The 22,339-nt window shown below is 39.2% G+C and overlaps 1 protein-coding gene across 1 annotated transcript in view; it reads left to right on the top strand.

Moving 5' to 3' along the window:
* The first annotated feature begins 11,479 nt into the window (after nucleotides 1-11,479).
* The window catches only part of SH3GL3 (SH3 domain containing GRB2 like 3, endophilin A3), a 140,481-nt gene continuing 129,621 nt past the window's right edge, over nucleotides 11,480-22,339 (top strand). Inside the window, exon 1 of the mRNA XM_072619412.1 lies at nucleotides 11,480-11,498. The gene's annotated coding sequence lies outside the window, so the exon portion shown is untranslated. The remainder of the gene's footprint in view (nucleotides 11,499-22,339) is intronic.

Genomic DNA, 22,339 nt, shown 5'->3' with positions numbered 1-22,339 from the left:
ATTCCTTCTACATTTTCATTTGAACAGAAATCTGGTTTTTCCCAGAGGATACAAAGGTCCCTTTTGGCCCACTCCACTGGTGATCACTTCTCCAACTACCTCTGACTCGTAGGGCCTGAAGGAGAGTCAGAGGGTGGTGGGGTAGGGGTGGGACATACTCATTGATCCTCATTGCTCCTTTCAGATTAGTCCTCTCTATCACCATCCCCTCAATATTTTTCCTTTAAAGGAGTTTATTCAATCTAATGGTGCTGCTCATTACCTATCAAGGTCACCTATAGACCTTGATGCCATTTCCATGAATTTTTTTTAATGAGTCTTATCCCTGGTTCATCATCTTCCTTTCTATTCCGATCTTTGTCTTCTGACTTGGGAATGACTGCTTCTTTTTCTCTCTCCTTTGGCTCTTCCTCTTCTTACCATCCTCTTAATGTAAATATTCCTCTTAGAGTCACTACCTGGTTTTCTTCTCATTGTCCCTTTTCATTCCATAGTTTTAACTCTTACGTCTATGCAGATGACTCCTAAATCCTGAACACCCTTTCAAGCTCTCTAATTGCCCAAGGGACATCATCACCAATATTTCCTACTAGCACCTCAAATTCACCACGTTCAGAATCTAGTTCATTGTCTTTTTTTTCTCTAAACACTGTTCTCCTTCTGACTTTATTTATCTGTAGCATCTCCACAGTTTTTACCCTGGTACTGTCTTACTTTTCACTTTCCCTTACCTCCCATATTTAAACTGCTCACCGGTCCTTGCATAATCTTAAATGTCATAGATAGAACATCTTTTGCATTCGTCTCCCAGTTTACCCCACCTGAACAAATCTTTATTAAGCAACTACTCCATGCAAGGTATTGTACTGAATAATGTGGATACAATATTCCCAGGGTCATCGCTGCAGTTCACCTGCCTGGACTGTTGTGCTGGTCTCCTAATAGATCTTTCCTCTTCAGTGTTCCTCATTCTTCTCTCCCTAATCCCGCCTTCATATATTTAACAGAACAATCTTTCTTATCCATAGTTCCAGGCATGACATTCTTCTGCTCAGAAATCATCAGGGACTCCCAATTGTTTCCCAAGTAAAGTTCAAATCCATTTGCCCTTCATCACCTGGCTCCATCTTACATCCTTCATTTACTTTACTGCACTCTAGACAGGACCTTCCAACCAAACTGGAGAATTGTATCACTGATTATGTAATATCTTCACCACCTGTCTGAAGGGCCACTTCCCCCATTATTGTCTGTTGAATTCTAGTCCATCCTTGAAAGACCAACTCTAATGACATTTCTCTGAAGCCTTCGTTGATCCATACCCTCCTCCCATCTTCCTCCTCAGACCTAAGATAGAGCTTTGTTCAATAATTCTCCAGTGAGCTTTTCCTATCATGTAATACATACATACATATATAAAATACTTACCTGTTTTTGTGCCTTTTCTCCCTTGCTAAATTATAAGCTCCTTGAGGGCACAGACTATATCTGTCTTATTTACACTTTGTACTACTTATTACAGGGGGCAGCTAAGTGGTACAGTGGATAGAGCGCTGGGCCTGGAGTTAAGGAAGACTCATCTTCCTTATTTCAAATCTGGCCTCAGATACTTACTGTGTGACCCTGGACAAGTCACTTAACCCTGTTTGCCTCATTTTCCTTAGCTGTAAAATGAGCTGAAGAAGGAAATGGCAAACCACTCTAGTATCTTTGTCAAGAATACCCCAAATAGGGTCACAAAGAGTCGTGCACCATTGAAAAACAACTTAGAATAATGTTCTGCACACAATATGTGTTTAATAAATACCTGCAGATTTGAAAATTTCGCCGGATGCCTAAAGAAACCTCTCAGTTCACAATAATACCTAACCTACTTATTTTACTGGGGCATTATGAGGATCAAATGAGATAAGGTATGTGAAAGACTTTGAAAATTGTAAAGTATTTCACAAATTATTACCCTGAATGCTGGAATGCCTTTGTGGTGTGACAATGAATAGGATTAGTGCTAGTTAACATATAGAGGAACAGAAAACTTGCAATGGAACTCTAACCACTTGTGTTTTGATTTTTTTTTTCCCTTCAATTAGGGGAAGTGGGAAGAAGAAAAAAAAAATGAGCTACCTGAAAAGAAATTTTAAATAAAACTCAGGCTTTCTCATCTCCATATTAGGATGCTAACTTCTAGACCAATGTTACTGATGCAAATAGTAACACATAAACTAGTAAGTCTCTGGTGGGCCTATAAGGGAAGCATGAATTCTTGACTACTTAAGATCAATTATTGATTCATTCATAAACGTTAATAAAAATGTTTTAAGTTTCTTTAGTTGCCTTGGGAATTTGCTTTTCACTCGCTCATTGGCGGGATCTACGTGACATTTTTATTCTTTAATTTGAAGTCCTGGTGTTACGGTGGTAGGTCACTGCCCCCTATTGATTATAGTCAGAATGGTTTTTAATCTACAAATATGTATATATGTATATGCACACATCTATATATTTTAAATCAATCGGCACCCCTACTTAGAACTGTAAAGGATGTGTTCTAGACCACAATTCACTCAAGTGGGATAATTCTTGGAAAATTAGATCCAAAGCTCATTGCTGCTGTCTTTGTAAAGACAGTGATACAGAAGAATATAAAACAAACCCCAGGTTACATATTCTAGAACTGAAGTAAAAAAGTTATTCAAAAGGAAAAAAAAATGAGTTAATTTTTCCATAGCTATGGCAGAAAAAAGCTATTGGAAAATCCATTTTCTTAAAAATTTTTTCTTTTAATTTAGTGTCTTGGCAAGACCAGTTCTCTCTCATATTTGGCATTCCATTTTATTAAGTCAGTACTTTTTTAAAGGCCAAAAAATTCTTAATGATTGAAGTTCATTCTATCAAAAATATTCACCCAGCAGTTTCTACTGCATTTGAGTGTTTAACTATTACTTGAATGAACAAATGAAACTTTCAATTCCATGATTAGATGTAAGCTATCCACAATTTCAAAATTATCTATATTTCACAAATAGCATTTTACTGTATCCTCTTTTTAAAATAGTCAACAGATAATAGCTCATATTCATATAAGGCCAAAGGTTTACAAAATGCTTTTCTGACAGAAAATGGTTAAGGTAAGCCCTTAATCGCTGTCTTTATATCCCTATTTTATAGATGAAAACATTGAGTTGGAGGGGGTTAGGGGGAAGAAAATGACTTTCTAATGACCATCCTGCTAGCAACTGTTAGAGCCAGGAACTGAACCAAATAATTGCTCTATATCCTACTATGTCCTACTATGTTGTTGCCCCATCTTTACTGTCATGTCTTTGTGGGCTAAGTCTATATCTTATGCAATGCTAGAGAGTGAGAAGATGTTTGAAAAATACCTGTTTGATTCAGTTAGACAACAAACATTTATTAAAAGCCTGCCAAGGGCAAAGCAGTTTGCTAGCTCCTGTGGGTACACAGATAAAAATGAACTTCCATCCTGACATTGTTTCAGCTTGCAAGCTTCTTCTCAGACAAATAAATACATGTGTATACCCCCTTTTGGAGCTGAGGTTTCTTCTGTTTAATAGTTCATAAGATTTTTTTTTCCTTTAACAGTTCTATTAGGATATACAAATGAGAGAACACTAACCAGGCAGAAAAGAAAAGGCTTCCTTTAAAAAGTAGTATATGGGCCGAACCTTGAAATTAACTAAGGAACTTAGGTGGAGGTAAGAATGAAGTGCACTATAGACTTGGGAGAAGCCCATGTTAAAATCTGGAGAAAGGAGGTGAAACACCAAGCTTGAGAACCTGGCTTTGGACTATGTCCAGATCACAGAAGATGGAGACATTCATGTGGGAGATAACAGGGCCCTACTTCTGCAAAAAGATTCCCCATTTTTCTTCACTGTGAGTGGGGGCAGCCCCTTCACAGCACTGGTTTCAGTCACAATGGGTTTACCAAATTAGCTCAGCCTTTTTGTCAGTGTCCAGGGGACAAAGGTCTCATTCACTCAAAACTTAGGCATCATATGCTGAACTGGGTGTGGGAAGAGGGCTGTCTATCCCCTTTGCCCTTTAATAGGCCCTGTGACCTCAGGACTTGGGCTTGGGGTTTTGGTCTGTTTGCTTGTTCTTTCCACTTCTAGGTGAAAGTTGTAGAGTCCCTAGACCTGGAGCACAAGTCATGATAGCCTTGGGAAGCAGGATTCTAGGCTGGATGTTGCCATCATTACAGCAGGGAATCTCTGAGAAGGCAGGGTAGAACTTGTTGGGACCCAGTTAAATTTTTTTTGGTTGTTTTTCAGTCTTTTTTTCAGTTGTATCCAACTCTCCATGACCCCATTTAAGGTTTTCTTGGCACAGATATTGGAGTGTTTGCCATTTCTTTCTCTAGTTCATTTTACAGATGAGGAAACTGAGGTTAACAGTGCTTAGTGACTTGCTGGGATGTTAATGGGATATAAGATGTTCCTTGCCCATTAATAGGCCTCATGTGGAGCCCATTAAAGGATGCTTACTTAGGGGAGTTTTGCTTGTAGGAAGGCTGGCACACCTTTTGATACCAAGTTGATTAGGCACTGAGCCACAAGGTTGGGATACCTTCTGACTCTGAGAAGTGTATATATACTCTGAGTTGGTATTTTGCTTTGGGGCTCACTTATGAGAAGGACCTTGGGATTCCCTGGTTGAGACTCTGAGTAGCCATATGTTCATACCCCCTACTGCTCAGATGTAAAGGCTCTCTTGATCCAGGGATGTATGTAAAGCATATAGCAATATTGCTTTGAGCCCTGTTAGTCTTTATGCTATATTCTCTGCTTGCATTTTCTCTGTGTTCAGGGTGTTAACCTTTCCCCTAAACTAGTGAATATAATTAAGTTACAATATAGTTATAATATAATATAATTAAGTTATAATATAGTTAATGTTGCTTTCCTTTAAGCAAAGCTAATCAAAGAACCTGTGCTGGCAGTCATCCTGGTATTTGCTATTACACTTGCCCAGGGTCACACACATCTAGTCTGAGGCTAGATTTGAACTCAGGAAGATGAATATTCCGGACTGGAGGTCTGGCCCTCTATCCATTGGTAGCTATATACCTACATACCACGTTATATGTTATGTAAGAAGTACATTAAACTATGAGCATAATCCCTCTCCTCTCTCCAGACAATATCAAGATATAGGGAAGATTATGCCCCTTAGGTTCTGGGGATGGGGAAGCAGCTGTGAATGCTTGTGTATTTGCTCTTACTATACGTATGAAGTAAACATTCCCTCGCAAAAACTAATCTGACTGTTAAATGTTTTAATGGAACTGGAGTGCAAAGGACCTCTAGAATTTGGGGAATCCAACTGATTAGAGCTTGTGCCAATGGCAGAAGAGATATCACAAACCTCCTAAAGGGTAAAGGAGAATCCTGGAGAAAGGGTGAAATGTAACATAACGGCCTTCAGGCAATGGAGGCTGGGGTAGACACTTCTACAGGAAGAAAAAGTAGGCCACTTGGTTGAAATAGAGTGTGTCAAGGAGATTACTATGAAATCCATCTGGAAAGATGCTGGAGCCAGGTTGTGAAAGGCTTTAAATGCCAAACTGATGTGTGTATTTTATTCTCTAGGTGATGGGCAGCCCTTGCAGCTTCTTGAGCTGGGGGATGAGAGACGTGCCCTTTAAGAGAGATTATTTTGGCATCTTTGTGGAGGATGCATCAGGGAGGTAACACACTTAAGGCAGAGAGGCCAGTTAGGAGCCTATGATGATAGTCCTGGCAACAGGCAAGGAGGGCCTAAACCCGGTGAGAGGTTGTCTGTATGGAAAGAAGAGGATGGGGAATGTTCGAGTCACCAAGACTCGGTAACTGACCGAACGCTGGAGACAGGAATCAAGGCCAGCGTTGAGGCTGCAGGCCTGCCGACTGAGCCACTGACTGAAGGAAGCAGTTTTCTTTTTAGGTCTTTTGTCAGTGTCCTAACAGGGGTCATCCTCAACTTTTAACACTTTGGTCATTCCAGTAGTGTTTTTCTCAAGTCACCTTTTATTTTCTTGGGCATAACATGCTGCCTGATAGCTAGGCCCTCTCTCTTGTTTGGACAAGTTCTTTTGAATATCAAATGACTGCTTCTCTTAAAAATCCATTAGCTTCAGGACTCTCTTTGATGTGTAAATTACTGTCCTCATTTCCTCCTTCATATTTTTATTATTACTCTCTTTTCACTTTTTCACTGACATAGATTAAATTAAGGGATCAAACCACTGGAATTTTTTTAAGAGAATGGATAAAAGTAATTAAATGGCTTTGATGAATTAGGCACAAAAACTCAACAAGTATTAAAACAATACAGTGAATGAAATAAATAAGTAATAACTAGCTTTAATTTTTAGGTTTACAACACACTTTTCTTACAACAGTCTTCTAAAGTAGTATAAGCATTACTATTTTCCTTTTGCAGATGAGGAAATTAAGAGTCGGAAAGGCTTTTATTCTTGTTCAATCGTTTTCAGTCGTGTCCAATTCTTTGTGATCCCATTTGGGGTTTTCTGGGAGAAGATACAGGAGTAGTTTGCCATTTTCTTCTCCAGCTCATTTTACAGAAGAGGAAATGAAAGGGAGGCAGGCAAGCATGGTTAAATGACTTGCCCAGGATCACACAGCTAGTGAGTGTCTAAGGCCAGATCTGAACTCAAGAAAATAAGTCTTTCTGACTGCAGGCCTGCATTCTATCCACTATGCCACCCAACTGCTAAGGGTCAGAATGGGGCATCAAATGCAGATTTTCTGACACTTAGCCCAGTGAACTTTCTGCTTTATTATGCTGTTTCTTAGTAGTGAAAAATGATAAAATAAAAATTGTCCTAATGTTTCACTTGCTTGTTGGTAAGATGACTCCTAGCTCTGCAACTTACTGATCAAGGCATTTCATGCCTCTGGGCCTCAGTTTCCTCATCTGTAAATTTAGAGGAATTGCACTAGATAGCCAGGTATTTCCAGCTCTAAATCTATGATCCTTACCAGCAAAGGTGTTATATCTCCAGCAAAAGAGGTCTAACAATTTTAAATACTATTTTAGTGTCATTTAGTGTAACTAATTTTAATGACTATCAGTGGTTTAAAGAGTGTTTCAGTGCTGTTTTTAACTTAAGATACACTCTTTTTTTTGGTTTAAGATGATAAACTACTGTTTTATAAATGTCCTACATCAATAAGGCTATGGAGCATAATTTAATTAATTCAACAAACATTTATTAAATTCTTATTATGTGAACTGTCCTGGGCTTGGTGTTATCATCACAGCACATAGTACATTTGGTTTCATCTTACCCTGAAATTCAGAAATACTTCATTTTCCCTATGCACAGGGGTTGTTGTTTTACTCTTAGAATAACTTGAGTGCTTAAGGCTTGGTCAGATCCCATCAAAGACGCTAAGGTCATCCACTGCGACCTGGGCCATTGTCAGTCATCTTGATTTTTGTCTCTCTGGAAGAGTGAGACTGATGACTGTGTAACTCTACCTTATTTAAATCCAATTCACACAGAAGTCAAGATCACCCTCATGATGTCACTGGTCATCTTTGAAAACAAAGGACAAACAATGACAATAGATACAGATATAGAGATATATACATCTTCCCAGAAGTATATATAGGTGTATGTATATATATATGTATATATGTACATACATATATAAAATATGCATGTATGTATATATGTATGTATGTACATGTCTCTATATATTCCTATATATTTGCATACACATATGCAAAAATGTAAAGATTAGTCTACTTTTTTTCTTGCTAGAGGGGATGAGGGGGTGTCAATCAGCATCAGACTAGTCAACAAAGGTTTTCATTGGTAATGATCATATTTCTGGCCATTTGACATTTTCTAAAAGAAACAACATGAGGAGGCAGAGGACCTAGGATTGAATTCTAATTCTCCCTACTACCTTTATGTCCTTGGTAATCAGTGTAAGCTCTTTTGACCTCAGTTTCATCATCCATATAACAGGGGATCTGACTAGATGAACTCGAAGCTACCTTACAATTCTAAATTCTAAGATCCTATGACAACTCAGCCATTTAGCAATTTGAGATGCAGGAGAATGCCTGATATGTCTTATACATAGTACGGTGGAAAAAACCCAAAACTCAACAACAAAAACACCCTAAAGTAACAAAAACCACCAAGAAAAAACTGCCTTTAGAGTCCAAGGACCTGGGTTCCTATCCAAGTTCAATTACTTACTACCTATGTGGCCTTGGACAAGGTACTAAAGACCTCTGGTCTTTAGTGTGTTCATCTGTAAAATGAGGGTGTTTGACGGGTTACCTCTGAAATTTTTTCTAAATCTTAATCTATGATCCTGTGATTCTTCTTCCTTCTCTTCCTCCTTTCCTTTGATTTTTTTTTTTTTTTAAAAAGGTACTGGCCAAGTCTGAAGTTGAAAAACCTGTATTGTTGCTCAGAATATCAACAGACATGCCCAAATCTCAGGTTGCTACAAGGTATCTTCCTTAGTTACCACTGTTTAAGTGCCTGAAGGTGGGGTTTGGCTTGGAAGTCCTCAAATTGAGCTTTCTCCTCAAACTGGATGGTGTCCCAATACTGTAATATGATCATAAGCCAACTTTAGCTTTGTTGTGTTTTGTAGACTGAAAGCAGCTCATCCTACAATTAAAATGTTGTCCCTACTGAAATTAGCCAAGGCATTTCCAGCCATTTAACTGTTCAGAAGTCAAATAGAAATGAGCGTTCACTTTAATGAATTTTAGGTCATGTATCTGTAGCAGTGTTTTCCAGCCTTTTTCATTCTGAGTCACACTTCTAGTTGTCTAAATTTCCATGATAGACCATCAGCTCCTAAAAGGGCAGACAGGGAGCATGCCTCTGGAATAACATACAGTTGGTGAAAGATGATAAACGCATATATTTAGAGATCTTGGAGGTCATTTGGTTTAGCTCCTTTATTTTATAGGTAAGGAAACAGACACAGGCCCTACTTTCAAAGAGCTTCTACTGGGCTATATGTATGCAGATACCAGATAACTGACAACTGGGACAACTGGGAAAGACTTTCTGCAGAAAGTGGAATTTGAGCTGAGTCTTAAAGGAACAGGATTCCAAGAGGCTGAGATGAGGAGGGAGAATGGTACATACACTGGGCAACAGTTTATACAATGCAAGGATGGGAAGAGTAGGGAGAGAATACATAAGTTAGAGAATGACTAGCTAGTTAGCCAATTTGACAGCATAATACCATGGGGGAAATAGAACAATATGAAATAAAACTGAAAGGGCAGGTGGCAAACAGATTGTGGGATGCTTTAAAGACCACACTGGGGAGTTTGTATTTTATTCCCTGAGGCAACACGGAAAATTTTTGAGTGTATGAATGATATGGCCCAAGAACCAGATTCGGAAACATTAATTTGGCAGCTACGTAAACAATAGTTTGAAGAATGGAAAGAATTAAAGTGGGCTAGCCACGTGACTTATGGCAAGTCATTTAGCCTATTTGTCTATAGTTGCTATTTGTTGTCAGGCCTCTTTGAGAACTAAGGATGAATGACAACAACACGCAACAATTTGGGTCAGTTTCTATAAAATGAGAATAATAAATAGCACCTATCTCCCAGGGTTGCTGTGAGGATAAAATGAGAAAATATTTGAAAGACTCTTTGCAAACCTTAAAGTCAGTAATTATTATTATTATCCAGGCCGAAGTGATGAGGGTCCAAATTAAGGTAGTTACTGTGTAAATGGAGAAGAGACAGCTATATGAATTGGGCAGCTGGGTAGCATACAGTAAATAGAGTGTTTCACTTGGAGTCAAGAAGACCTGGATTCAAATCCTGCTTTAGCCTCTTATTGTGTAACTCTGGGCAAGTCCCTTACCTTCTCTGAGTTTCAGTTTTTTCATCTGCAAAAAGGAGATAATAATACCACCTGCCACCCAGGACTGTAATGATAATAAAATGAGATATTAGGAAAAGACTTTACAAAACTTAAAGTGCATAAGTGCTAGCTTTTAATTATTACTGGTGTTGTAGAGATAGAGTTGATGAATATTGACAACTGATTGGATACAGAAGATAAAGACAAGAGAAGAGGTTATAAATCTAATGAGCGAAAGGATGGCAATGTCCTCAATGGACAAAGAAAAGTTTGGAGGAATATATTTCAGGGAAGATGAATAATAATGATGCCTCACATTTACACAATTCTTCAAGATTTGCAAAATATTTTATGTATATCATCATATGAGTTCCATTTTGAATAAGTTGAGTTTGGGGGATAGCTTTATCCTTATGGGAACAGATGTCCATAATTCAGTTGGGGACATAAGACTGAAGTCCAGGAGAGAGTACCTTCAGGTTAGGGCTGAATGTGTAGGTTATGGAGTCACCTATACATAAATGAGAAGTAAACCAATGGGAGCTGATGAAATCACTAAGAACATAGAGAAAAGAGAGCCTTGGAGGACAAATATACTTAGTGGGTTGATGTACAATGGTCCAACAGAGGAGATGAAGAATGACTGGTCAGATAGGGAAAAGGAGAATGAAGAGTATGTAGTATCACAGAAGCCAAAAGAGGACAAAGTATCCAGGAAGAGGGGTTAGTTTAGACAGTGTTGAAAGCTACAGAGAAGTCATTAGTTTTAGTAGTTAAGAGATCAAGGTTGAGGCAGTGAATGATAATTGAGAAAGTGGAGGCAGTAAGTATAACAATTCTTATGAATTTAACTACCAAAGGGAAAAGAGACAGAGAAATATAGCTTGGAGGGATGGCAACAGTAAATGAAGATTTTTTTTTTTTTTTGAGGCTTATAGAAACCCTAAAGTATCTTTAGGAAGCAGGGAAGGATCCTAGAGGCTAAGGAAAACCTGATGATGAGAGAGAGTGAATGACTGAAAGGCAAAGTCCTACAGGAGACAGAAGAAGATAAGATCAAGGTCACAAGTGTAGTGTTGATTATGGGAATTGATGAGTTTAAAGGTACTGAGATTTTATTTGGGATTTTGACTGCATCTCCCTTTAAGAGGATTTGAAGTATGCCTTCTGCCAATCACCAACCTTGCTAATATGGAAATATCATCTTGAGTCTCACTGAGTATGAATTAGTTGCCTCTGACTATTGTAGGTTGGGAACACCTCTTTCTGCTGGATCTATACGAGAAAGTCTACTGCAGTCAGTATTTTTCACTTTCTTCCCTTTGTCCCCTTCTTTAAAGATATGGAGAGCAGCAGAACCAAGGGCAGACCTGGGTCCCAGGAACCATTTATGGCTTCCTTGGAGCAGAAGCACTTTGAAGTTGTACCTACTCTTATTCACTTGAACTGAGAGTTCCTGAACCCCAGAATCTTGGATAAAGGAAGGGGAATTTTCTGGACAATGTTGAGTTCCTAAAGAGTTCTGGAACCTAGACTTCTAAAGAAAGAAGGGGAGTTCCTGGGCAGCACTAGCCTCTTGGGCTAGATCAAGTGCACATGGCTCCTGAAGGTAGGACTAAGCAATAACATAGGGGAGTAAAAGATCTGGACTTTGCCTTCTGCTCTTACTGTGAATAATTCTCTCAGTGCAAGTCTGATGGGAAAGAGGTTGCCTGTTTAGCAAATGCAAGATCATTGAGCTTCTAACACAGCCCATTCCCTGAGGATAGTAGTATAAAGTTAGTACTATTTAGTTCTCTGGTGTGGAAGTGGAACTTTTTTGAATGTTGAGGGAAGATAGGTTTAGCAACCCTGCTCAATTTCCTTTCCAAGGGGAATTTCCCTTCCCTTCAAACCATAGCATGTTGCCAAAAAAACTGGGGGATTATATAGGGGTCTAGAAGAAGGTAGGACTGATCACAGAGAAAGGATAAGTATATTAACTACTTAGGGGTTACTGTGAGCCCTTTATGCATTTTCTGTGGGTTTTCCTGTACCTGATATAAGCAGTTTTAGCTTGAGAATTTGCATGGGAAATCCTCTTAACTATATCTTTGACATCTGTGTTTGAGTTATAACCAGAGATTTCCCAGAGGCAACTCTGGGTAAGATTAAGTGAATCCAAGAGACATGTTTACTCTCAGCTCTTTTCCCAAGGTTGGCACCAGGCTCCACTGCTTCAGTCAGAACCCTGAGAAAAGATGGTGAAGGTAGCAGTCAATGGATTTGGTCATTTTGGGTAGTTGGTGACCAGGGCTACATTCGCCTCAGGCAGAGTGACTGTTGTAGCCATCAAAGGCCCCTTCACTGATCTTAACTCTATGGTTTTTATGTTCCAATATGATTCTATCCATGGCAAGTTGAAGGGTGCTGTTAAGGCTGAAACTGAAAAGCTGGTGATCAATGGAAAAGCCCTTACTGTCTTCTAGCAGCATGATTCCATCAATATTAAATGGAAAGATGCTGGATCAAGTATGTAGCAGAATCAACTAATGTCTTTCCCACCTTCAAAAAGATTATCTCTGCCCTATCTAATGATGCCCCCATAGTCATGATATGAAATATGATAATCCCCTTAAGTCTATCAGTAATGACTCCTGCACCACCAACTATGGCCCCCCTGACCAACATCATGACAACTTTGTATTGTGGAAGTATTCAGGACCATATTCCATGCTGTTACTACTAACCAGACACAGAAGACAGCCCCTCTGGGAAGTTGTGGTATGATGGGCAGCACTCTGCTTCTACTAGTGCTGCTAAAGCTGTGAGCAAAGTCATCTCTGGGCTGAATGGGTAGGTCATTGGCATGGCCTTCTGTGTTTCTACTCCTAAGGTATCTCTTTGGGTTTTTCCTACTCCCTGGAAAAACCTACCAAACATGGTAATTTCAAGAAAATGGTGATGCAAGCATCAGAGAGACCCTTACAGGGCATCGTAGGCTACAGAGAGGACCAGGTTGTGCCCTGTGACATTAACAGTGACATTCAATCTTCTCCCTTTGAGGAGGTGCTGGTATTATCCTCAATGACTGTTCTGTCAAGCTCATTACTTGGTATGACAACCTCATGGTCTATATGGCCTCCAAGGAGTAAAGTGGAAAGCTGTGGATCTTTATCCACAACCAAAAGATTTCCACCACTGGAGAAGCCCACATCCCTAAACTATTTCCCAATACTGGGGATCTCATAGCTCATTCACAGTCCTTCCCTCAAGTTCTCCCTGTAGTAGCAGGGAGAAGCAAAGAGTCCTATGTTATGTTCCATCAATAAAGTAACCATAATCAGTGCAAAAAAAAAGTTATGGTTTATGAGGGTCATATGACTCCCAAGATTGAATCTGGGTAAGTTGAAGTATAGAACCTGAGGTGCTGGGCCATAGGATACACAGGTAAAGTGATTAAACTCATCAAATTGAAGAAGCACTTCTACCCCAGAAAATGGATCAAAGGAGGAGAAACTGGGAATAAGTTCAGAGATATTTTGAATTATGGTGTAGGGGAAAGAGGGATTTTATATTTGATGGCCTCAATTTTCTCAATAATATAAGAGGAGAGGTTTTCTGGTGAGAGAGAAAGAGGCAAAAAGGGTTTGAGGGAAAAAGAGAGCCTGGGATAGTCACTTTGGGGAGAATGACAGCCAGCAAGAGAGGAATAAATGCCTCGTCCTGTATCAGTGTAGGCCTGTTTAGATTTTACATAAATTTTTAATGGACATAGTTGCCATGATTGACAGCTAAGTCAACAGAGAGCAATCTAAGTCAACAGAGAACAATGAACTCAAGGTCACAACAGCCTGGTTTTGAATCCTATCTCAAACACTTATGGTTGTCCAATTCTGGGCAAGTCTTCTCTGAGTTCCATTTTTCTCATCTGCAAAATGAAGGAATTGGATGCAATGACCTCTAGCTCTAAATCTACAATCCTTTCTTCAGTAGTATTCCAGAACATGAAAGTAGGAGGGGAGATAGTGGCTCTTTGGGAAAACTCAGGTTGAACTTTGCTGAGGCATGAGTGGTGGGTAGGAGAAGGTGAGAAGTTCAAGAGTGGAGGAGAATGTACAGGCTGAACTGGTCAATTACACAGTCAAGATGGTAAAGGGAAGGTAGTGAGTGAGACCAGGGCATGCATGATGGCCTAGGAAGTCAGGAAAAGGTATGGAAGCACTAGAGTTTGTAGTGGGCAATAAGAAGAGCTTTAGGATGTGGCAGCTGGGTGGCACAGTGAATACAGCACTGACCCTGGAAGCAGGAGGGCCTGAGTTCAAATTTGGCCTCACTCGACACTTACTAGCAGTGTGACCTTGGACAAATTTGACCCTATTGCCTCACTTCCTCCTTCCAAAAAAAAGAATAGTTTTAGGATGAGGCAGTCAGATAGATGTGAAAAGATAGGAAGTTATGATTATAGAGTGACCATTAGAATTTAACCTGCTTGAGGGTAGAGACTACTTTCTGTCTTTATCTCCAGTCATCCTGTTGAATATCTGGTCACTGGATTCAGATGGCTCTGGAGGAGAAGTGAGGCACTCACTCGCTCAAAACAAAGGCAAGTGCAAGTCATGTCGTCATTTCTCTGATGGCATGGTCTTCTTTGGCAACGAAGGATGAACACACACACCCAAGTCCTAGCACAGTATAATTACTGAGAAGTTAGTAATGATCATAAAATGTTAAAACTAGAATGAGACTTAGAAATCACAGTATCGTCATCAGCCAGTATAAATGATTATTTATTCAGGGATAATAGGATAAAATTTGCTTTTTAGTTTTTGAATGATAATTGTATTTGCCTTTCGTGACTTTGGGTGTTATAGCATAGTTGTATTATTTTCTGGTTTAAATGCCCATGACAGTTATAGTTCAACAACATTCAGTGTAGGGAATAACCAATAAAAGTAGCTATTTTGTTAGTGGTTAAAGCTCTGCTGGAAGGTTGGCCATAGAGAATGCTTCTAGAGAAGCCTCTATCATCCCATTAATGCACAGAAATTTAGGCCAAACTGAACCTTAATTTCTTTATTCTATGGGTCAGTAACAGAAAGGTAACACCCTCACTAACTGAATTGAGGTCAACGTATATAATGTTTTTCAATAATAGAATCATTTCTACAGAACCAGATGGGACACAGATGCTATCCTATTCAACCTGCTCATTTTGTAGATAATTGCAATGTAACTGAATTTCAGACTTGAATACTACAGTTTTAAGTGGCAGATATACTGTCAAAACAAGCAAATAATACCACAGTAATACAATATCCCTCTTTATGTGAGAGATTGGACTTGTTCTATTTGGCCCCAGAGAGGACAGAACCAGAGGCAATGAGTCCAAACTGCAAAAGGCAGCTTTAGGCTTGACATCAGGGAAGAGCAAACAAAGTTATGGTAAGAACTATGCCAAAGTAGAATTTGCTGCCTCAGGAGGAACCAAATCCCCTTGCTAGGGCTCTTCAAAAAAGAAGACCATTTATTGGGAGTATTATGGAAGGGATTCCTTTCCAAGATTAGTCAGATTTAAAGTTCTGTTTCTAGAATAGTCCTCTACACATTGCTTAGAATAAAAAACACGTCCCTGGCAGGCCCAAGTTCCCATCCCACATGGACTGAATCCCTGATAGACTCTTTTTTGGTTTAATTTTTATATTTGATTTTTCCAATTATATTAAAAACAATTTTTAATATTCATTTTTTAAAACTGAGTTCCAAATTATCTCCCTCTTTCCCTTCCCTATCCCTGCCCTGAGAAGGCAAGCAATTTGCTTAGATTATACCCCTCACAGACCCTTGCAACTGGCACACAGATGCTATCTGGGTAAACTCCCTCTCCATCCAAAGATTTGGTGGTCATTTCCTTAAGACAATAATCAGGAGTCTATATCATCAATTTCTAGCCAGAGGTTGTTTGCAGAACACAAATAAATGACAAAGAACTGGTGGCGGATGTATTTCATAAAGTTTTAGGAATTCTGGTAACACCAGAAGATGGCATTTGTAGTTTACTCACTGCCTAGCTTCCCTTTTTTGTATATGCTATTCCTTGAAGTGTGAAAACATCTGGGCGGAAACAAGAACATTTGTAAGAAAATGCATACTGCAGGTTCATTACAGGTTATTGACCTAGAATTCAACATTATATTTATGGTGTACTGAATAGTTGGATCATGTATTGGCAGACATATCACACAGGTAATTGTCCCATATTACCGATTAAGTGCCCCTCTTCCAGTCCTCATTGCTAAAGAATTTAGAAGCCCTAAGATTTTTTTCAGCATTTGAAATGAAAAAGAGCTCCTGCTCATTCCTTGAACTGACCAAATGACTCTTATTAGCTTCATATAAACCAATAAGTACAAAAAAAAAGATTACCCGTTCCCATTTGTGATCCACTAGGCCCAAGGAAAACTGCCATGTTTAACATCTGTAACTCATCATGTCTTTTCTGTTACCTCATTGATCAGCACACAACATGTTTTCCAGATGTTCCAACATAGGGTTCCTGAAAGGCCTATTAAGTTACAAAATAAACAAAACAATATTCATGCTTTTAAATTCATGACAGAGCCAGGTATGTGTAAATGCCTATCAGCTATGAGCAAGAATTTTTTAATGTCTGATCTATAAAAATAGTGGACATACTATATAAATATTAAATATTTACCCCTAAAAACCTGGCATAACATAACCTAGTTACTTTCTAGAGTAAGTTATTCAAAGGGAGTATTCCTAAATAGGGAAGTCTTGCTAAAGCAGTAACAAAAATAAAAGAAAACTGGCCATCTTTGATAGTGTGGGGGTTATCTTGGGTCTAAGTGTGCCAAAGCCAATCTTTTAGAAATTGGAAGAAATGTCATCTGTAACTTAGATGAGACCATTTTGTTGAGCTCTTCAGTGACAAAGATGGCAGAAAATTCAAGTGGATAAGCCAACTTCTATGGCCAATTTGGATCCAGTTCTTCTTTATTCCAGGGAAGGCATAAGTGGTTTTGGTTTGTACTGCTGGAAGGAGGATGCACAAATCCATCAAAATATCACGCTTATTTCATACCATGTTTATTCCTCTGACATGTGTGACCTATAATTATTATTTATCATGTGGGAAGTTATAAGAGCTTAGCACTTGTACTCCTTCTGACTAAACTCTGAAAGCAGGGACCAGGCCTTATTCACCTTTGTGTCCTGAAATAGTGTCTAATGGAGAGCCTTGCATCAGTAGGCACTCAACAAAGGTGTATTTACTTGAGTTTAAAGTAAAACATTAAAACTATAAAACTCCAGGAGCCCTCCACTGATGTGTTTATCTTTATTAGACAGTCAAAAGGAACAAATAAATTGAGTAAATAAATACATTTGGGCAGCTAGGTGATACTGTGGATAGCATAGTCCTTCAGACCTAGAATTAGAAAGAACTGAATTCAAATCCAAATTCAGACAATTAAAATCGGATAATTAAATGCAGGCAAGTTCTTAAGTGCTGGTTTGTCTTATTTCTTCATCTGTAAATCAGGATAATAATAGCACCTACCCCACTGGGTTGTTGTGAGAATCAAAAGATATAATGATCGTAGAGAGTTTAGCACAGCATCTGCCACATAGTGAGCACTATATAAATGTTCGCTATTATTAGCTACAATTATTATTGAAATGATTCAACATGAACAGTAGTGATGGAATATGTTTTCTGCTGGGAAGGCTGTTTAGTTTTCCCATACACATTTGTGTCCTTAATGCTGGGGCTGACTCCTCTCTTTCTAGGCTCTCTGGACCTGCTCTCTGCCTCATGTGACCTCCTCGCATCACTGTGGAATGCACTTGGTTATGGTGAGGAGGAGACAGAAATCCCCTCTTCTCTCTTCTATTCCCCTTGAAGTCTGGCAGAGAGAGGCACAAGGGGAAAACCAAAAACGAATTCCCTCTCAAGAGCTGGGTTCTTTATAAAGGATTTTCTTCTCTTATTCCAAGGAAGACTCCTTCAGTTGTTAGAGATGACTTTCTAATCTCCTCTGACAGAGTTCTTGGGTTCTCAATCAACTCCTTAGAGAAAGTCCCATTTACAGAGGTAACCATGAGTATGGATGACTGCTGGTCCTTCAACTAGCTAGCTGCCCTATAATCCTATCAAAATGATAGGGGAACTTCTTCATGCCTCCTAAAGAAGCAATGAGTGTGCACACACACACACATTCCCCTTACAACCTGAGAGTGGCAACTCCCAGTTTTATATCTTTTATAATTTGTGAATAGATCACTTAGGGTATGAGGCATGCTGAAGGTGCCATAGTCTAAAATAAGCTTTATCCCATACCCTTATTCAATAAAATAGCTTTAAATATTTTTAGACACATAGGACCTCTCCCCTGTCCCCATGAGTACTTTAGATAAACCCAAGAAATGGAACTGTTGGTGGAAGTGGAAGTTTCGTACCTAGCACTGTCATTACTCAGTCATGTTTGACTCTTTGCCATCCCATTTGGGGTTTTTCTTGGCAAAGATACTGGAGTGATTCATCATTTCCTTCTCTAGTTCATCTGTCAGATGAAGAAACTGAGGCAAACAGGGCTAAGTGACTTGCTCAGGGTCACCTAGCTAGTAAGTGTCTAAGACCAGATTTAAATTCAAGACGTTGAGTCTTCTTGACTTCAGGCCTTGCACGCTGTCCACTGTGCCATCTAAATGTCCCATGTATTTCACTACCTTGTATTTATATTGTACTTAAAATCTTTCCAAACCTGACCTCTTCCTTCCTTTCCTGTCTTCTTGCAACATATTGTCCTCTATGTATTACACTACAATCCAGTAACACTGGTCTCTTTGCTCTTCTTACACAACATACTACTACTACTACTAGCTAAAAATTATAAAATGCTTACTATGGGGCAGGCATTGGGCTAAATGCTTTAAAAACATTCTCTCATTTGATCCTCACAACCACCCTGGGAAATGGGTGCTATTATACCAATTGTACCAGTGAGGAAACGGAGCCAAATAGAAGTTACAGTGAGTTGTCCAGGGTCTTGCACCTAGTAAGTGTCTCCACCTTCCTACTCCCTGCACTTTCCCTATGCTCTGACTTCTCTGCTTTCTCACTTCCTGGTTTCTTAGTCTTACTTCAAATTTCAGAAAAAAGACCACTTTCTGCAAGAAGCTTTTTTCAGTCCCCCTTAATGCTTGTACTGTCCTTCCGGAGATGAACTCCAATTTAAAGTTAATAAACGGTAAGCACCAAGTAAATGCCAGCCACTAGGCACTGCCAATACAATACAGAAAAGTAGTTCAAGTCAGATGAAAAAAATGAGATCTTTGAGCTAAACTAAGCTCGGTCCTGGGGCAGTTACTAGATACAGTGCCAGACCTGGAATCAGGAAGATTCATTTTCCTGAGTTCAAATCTGGCCTCAGACACTTACTAGTTGTGTGACCCTGGGCGAGTCACTTAAGCCTGTTTTCTTCAGTTTCCCCACCTGCCAAGTGATCTGGAGACTGTTGCTGGGGCTTTCCTAGCAAAGACAGTGGAGTGATTTGCCATTTCCTTCTCTAGCTGGAGTAGAAAAACCCCAAATGAGGTCACAGAGTCAGACAACAACTCCTCCCCGCCTTCCTTACAGGATTTAGAGTTTGTGGTTTTACCTATCAGAGTGACAGAAGGTGAGGATAAGGTGGAGTACTGAGACTGATAAAATCTTGGCAGATGATGAGGTTTTCCCAATAATGAGCTTTCTGGGGCATGCTGGTGGAACAGCCAGTCAGAAGTTCTGGAGTAGTTCAGCTAGGTGAATAATTAGATGTTTTGAGAAGTGCTCCCATCTTATGTGGAGGTTTTGGTTTATTGTGTTATATATTGTTTGTAAACTGTAGTTTGTATGCTGTGTCCCCTATTTCAACTGTGAGCTCCTTGAGGGCAGGAAATGTCTTTTGTTTCTCTTTGTATCCCCAGTGCTTAGTACAGTATCTGGCACATTTGTTCAATTGTTTTTTCAGTCCTGTCCAACTTTTTGTGATCCTATTTGGGGTTTTCTTGGCAAAGACAGTGGAGTGATTTGCCACTTCCTCGCCCAGCTCATCTTACAGATGAGGAAACTGAGGTCAATAGGGCTAAGTGACTTGCTCAGGGTCACACAGTTAGTAAGTGTCTAAGGCTAGGTTTGAACTCAGTCTTCCTGACTCTACGCCCAGAACTCTATCTACTTTGCCACCTAGCTGTCCAGCTGGCTCATGATAGATGCTTAATAAATGCTTGTTGATTTGACTTGTATACACTTATATATTCACATTGTTTTCCCCAATAGATTGTAAGTTTCTTGAGTACAGAGATTAGTTCACTTTTTTGTCTGTATTTATTCCCAGCCCCTAGCTCAGGGCATGGCCCATTGCAGGTGCTTGATAAGTGTTTGTTGATATGCCTGTTTGCCTAACATTGGCTCATATCATCAAAAAATTAGTAAATGTGTTCTGCTCTCAGGAAGGAGGGAAGGGAAAGGAAAAGTATCTACCTCTCCAAATCTAGTATGCCTTATGTTGAACATAGGGTGTTCAAGGAGGACTAGCACCTCTGGTGTGAGAGCCTGCAGAGCCCTTGGTGTCCACTGGTCACCTAACTCTCACCTGTAGCTCCAAGAAGCTGTAGCATGCACAGTAGTCACACCTTGGTAAACCATCCAGATAGACTAAATCAGGGGGAAGATAACCGGTAGGTCTCCTACTGGTTGGTGAGATAAGGGGACTATCTATCCAAAGCATGTGAAGACTTCCCCAGGCGGAACCGTGACAACTTATTCCAACAGCCAAGAAGGTAACAAGTAGGTGCTGTGGAGTGCGCATTTCCAGGTGCTTACTTCTTTAACCACTCTTCCTAAACCCTCTCCAGAGCTAAAACTTGTAGCATAACCTCAGAGCAGCTCCCTAAAGAACACTGGCTAAGAATAAGGGCCCTGAGTTTTAATTCTAGCTCCCTAAATTGCTGATCACGATAAGACCTTGGGTAAACTGCTTGATCTTTCTATACCTCAGTTTCCTCATCTGTAAAATGAGAGAGTTGGACCCAATAAACTCTAAGGTATTTTCCCTTGCTTTAAGTCTGTGATTATGTTAAAAATTGTTTTAGAAAGTAATTGGGGAAAAAACCAAAATGTAAAAAAAAGTCTGATTAGACAGTATCCCATCTTCACTAATTACAAAGGGTGCCTAAATTCTTTTTTCCTCCTTCCCTCTCCTTTCCCTCCCTAATACGGCATGAAATCTGATGTAGGTTATACATATTTCCACATTAGTCATGTGAAAGAAGAATCAAAGCAAAAGGGAAAAACCACAGCAAAGAAAAAACAAAAAAGAGAAAATATTATGTTTCGATCTGCATTCAAATTCCATAGTTTTTTCTCTGGATGTGGATGGCATTTTCCATAATGAATCTTTTGGAATTGTCTTAGATCATTGCATTGCTGAGTCTAACAAAGTCAGTCATCACACAATGTTGTTGGTAATGTGTACAATGTTCTCTTGGTTCTGCTCACTTCCCTCATGCAGGTTTTTCTGAAGCTTCCTGCTCATCATTTTTTATGGAACAACAGTATTCCATTTAATTCATATACCACAACTTGTTCAGCCATTTCCCAATTGATGGACATCCCTTCAATTTCTAATTCTTGGCCACCACAAAAAGAGTTGCTATAAATATTTTTGTACATGTGGGACCTTTCCCCCTTTTTATGATAACTTTGGGATTCAGACCTAGTAGAGGTACTGGATCAAAGGGTATGCACAATTTTATAGCACTTTGGGCATAGTTCCAAATTGTTCTCCAGAATGGTTGTATCAGTTCACAATTCCGCCAACAATGCATTAGTGTTCCAACTCTCCTACATCACCTCCAACATTTATCATTTTCTTGTTTGTCATGTTAGCCAATCTGATAGGTGATATGGTACCTCAGAGTTGTTTTAATTTGCATTTCTCTAATCAATAGTGATTTATTGCATTTTTTCATGATTATAGATAGCTTTAATTTCTTCCTCTGAAAACTGCCTGTTCATATCCTTTGACTATTTATCAATTAAGGAATGACTTGCATTCTAATAAATTTGATTCAGTTCTCTACATATTCTAGAAATGAAGCTTTTTTCAGAGACACTGGCTGTAAAAATTGTTTCCCAGCTTTATAAGAATGCAGTGTTTTTGAAAAACTATAGTACTAATCCTTTTGTGATGAGACAGCTCATAAAATATATGATTATAAGTATATATCTATATATATCTATATATCTACCTACCTACAGACTGAGTCCACGAATAAAAGATGGCTTGTGCAGTTGCAAAGCAGTGAAAAATAGCATGTCAGGTGAGTGAAATTGCCAGTCATCAATTTCATTTGGAAAATAGGGTTCTGTGAAGGGGAATAATATGAATTGAAACCAGGAGATGG

The sequence above is a fragment of the Notamacropus eugenii genome, chromosome 1 (genome assembly GCF_028372415.1).
Source record: "Notamacropus eugenii isolate mMacEug1 chromosome 1, mMacEug1.pri_v2, whole genome shotgun sequence".
NCBI lineage: Eukaryota > Metazoa > Chordata > Mammalia > Diprotodontia > Macropodidae > Notamacropus > Notamacropus eugenii.
Note: the sequence above shows the minus strand (reverse complement) of the source record. Positions and strands in the feature narration are given on the sequence as shown.